Genomic DNA, 2,784 nt, shown 5'->3' on the forward strand with positions numbered 1-2,784 from the left:
TGGAATTCCAGGAAAATATAGATAGAAGGGAAAAAACTGAGTTAGGAGAGAGACATTTAGGATAATTTGAGAATTTAGTTTTGGAGAGTCACTAGAAACATTTTATAATTAGAGAGCAATGTTCTTTATTTCAGCCTAAGTTTTTGATGTGACCAACATATTTGCATCACAAGACAATATTTTTCATCAATAGATAAGAGTTTTTTTTGTTTGTTTTGTTTTTAGATGGAGTTTTGCTCTGTGCCCAGGCTGGAGTGCAATGGAGCAATCCCAGCTCACTGCAACCTCTGCCTCTGAGTTCAAGCGATTCTCCTGCCTCAGCCTCCCAAGTAGCTGGGATTACAGGCACCCACCACTACACCTGGCTAATTTTTGTATTTTTAGTAGAGATGGGGTTTCACTGTGTTGGCCAGGCTGGTCTTGAAGTCCTGACCTCAAATTACAGGCATGAGCCACTGCGCCTGGCCTAAATCAGAGTATTTTGTGTTTCTTTTGAATGCTAAAAGAACTTATTAATATCAGATATAAAATCTTTTAAAGCTTCATTGTTCCTGGATGAGGAAAGAGCACCTTGGCTAATAAAGCCACTTCCCCTGTTATATTTCACTATTGAAGTAAAAGCTTGTTATTTTATTAGCAGGCCTCCTCACTGTTCACATTTCATCTATGATATGGCATTTCAGTGCTTACAGGCTGGAACAAAACAACATGCAATAAAAGAGGGAAAGAAATTCTCTCCACTTATCCTACAAAATTCCTGGAGATGACAGTTATGCTGTTGATCTCAAGTGACACATAGATAAATATGTGGTGTGTAAATATAGCCCAAAGGGATCATACTTATATTGATCTATTTAAACATTGATTTTCAATGCATAAAACATCTTTAATTAAAAACACAGTCCTTTTTGCATGTGGATTCTGCCTGATCAATTTTTCCATTATTGCTAACAAGTAAAACTGGTCATCGATGATGAAAGATAATTAAAATCTTCTCATCCACATTCTCTGATGCATTCTCAAGTATATGTATATTGAGAGACTATTGAGAGAGGCAGAAAGACTGTGGAGAGAGATAGAAAGAGAGTGAGAGAGAGATTGAGTCACTGAAGGGTTGGGAAAGAAAAATGCCAGTAGGGTTTGCTTTTTGTGGACAAGGAGTCTGGCAGTGGCGTGCGGTGGGATGCGGACAGCAGTGGGTGTGGGGAAGCCTGGTCTTGTGGAACTGATTTCTTTGAAATTGGATTCTGCTCTCCAAGTGTTCTCTTTTTCTTTTGGGCGTCTGGAGCAGGCTGGCAGGTGTAATCCTGGGAGAAGATGACAGCTTTTGAAGGAGGAGTGTTGTGATGTCAGAGGAGCCGGGGAGGGTGGGCAGCCAGGTTTCCTGCCTCACCTTCCTGAGTCTAGACCAGCCTTCTCCCAGATGTGGCCCAGGGCCACTCACCAGCCTCTAACTGGTCTCCCTGTGGCCGCTCTCAGCTGTTCCAATGAGTTTTCACCCAGCCCCAGAGGGAGCCGAGCACCGAAATCTGCCCACATGCTGCCCTCAGAGCGTTCCCACTGCACCTGGAGGAAGCCCTGTCTGATGTCCCCTCCGACCCGCCACCTTCAGCTCAGAGCCAGGCCCCTACAGTCTCATGCCTTTCCTGTCCATTAAATGTGCTATTCCTTCCCATCTCCAAGACTGTTTTTTCATGCCATTTCCTCTGGAATGTGTGGCTGTGTCTCTCTTTCACATCTCAATTTAAATGTTGTCCCTTTCCAGAGTCTTCCAGAGAAATGGGTGCTGCCTAGAATCCCCCGTCTTAGCCCCTGTTTCCTTCAAAACTCTTTGCCCCCTTTGTTTGATCCCCGGTGTATGCCCATTCACCTGCTTAGTTTTTCTGTCACATTAGAGTTGAAGTTTGGCTGGGGCTGGGCAGTGGCTGCCCTGTCCAACCCATGTCTGTGGCACCTCACGAGGATCATTTTGAGAATCTTACAGAAGCTGAGAACTTCCTAGAGACATGCACACATGTTTCTAAATGTATCAGCAGCAGTACCGTGGTTCCCCTGGGCACCGACCACGTGCAGAACCACCACCACCCCTGACAGTCTTTTCCAGCAAGACTGGAGAAGGGCTGTGTACCAAAACCCTCTTTTGCTCAAATAAATTGTAAACTGCCTTAAGGCCGAAAGAACTTCATTTTCTAGAGCAGAAGCCAGAGCGGCAGAAAACACATTTTCCCATTTTTAGGGGAGGGCCCTTTGGCTCCTCACCGAGATGGTCAGAGGAGCAGGAGGGACTTTCGCCAGTGTTCACAGGGTGGTAACTGGGACAATCAGAGCTGTGTGACCTGCTCGGTGTGGGAAGTTCCAGGAAGGCTCTACTGATCACGATGTCTCAGTGTGTGTCCTTCGAGGTTGTTTTCTTCACGGACTTGGTGGATTCCTTCATTCTGATGTTGATCTTTGCCCGACTTCTGCTTCCAGGGGAGGGCAGAGAGCTGGGGGAACAGGAATGGGCCTTGGTGGAGGAGAAGGGAGGAGGAAGAGAGAGGAGGAGGGAGGAGGAGGGAAGATGAGGAGGAAGGAGGAGGAGGGGGAAGGAGAAAGGGAGAGGAGGGGGGAAGAAGAGGAGGGAGGAGGGGGAAAAGAAGGAGGGAGGAGGAGGAAGGGGAGGAGAAGGCAGGAGGAGGAGAAGAGAGGAGGAGGGAAAGGAGGAGGAGGGAGGAGGAGAAGAGAGGAGGGGGAAGGAGGGAGGAGAAAGGAGGGGGAAGAAGGAGGAGGTGGGAGAAGTATGAA

General features: G+C 47.1%; 1 long non-coding RNA gene across 1 annotated transcript in view; it reads right to left on the bottom strand.

The window, feature by feature from the left end:
• Positions 1-489: 489 nt before the first annotated feature.
• LOC116551608 overlaps positions 490-2,784 on the bottom strand; it is a 5,964-nt gene continuing 3,669 nt past the window's right edge. Inside the window, exon 3 of the long non-coding RNA XR_004269017.1 lies at positions 490-1,042. This is a non-coding gene — a long non-coding RNA (uncharacterized LOC116551608). The remainder of the gene's footprint in view (positions 1,043-2,784) is intronic.

Source organism: Sapajus apella, unplaced genomic scaffold (assembly GCF_009761245.1).
Source record: "Sapajus apella isolate SASKATOON/1434 unplaced genomic scaffold, GSC_monkey_1.0 scaffold10, whole genome shotgun sequence".
NCBI lineage: Eukaryota > Metazoa > Chordata > Mammalia > Primates > Cebidae > Sapajus > Sapajus apella.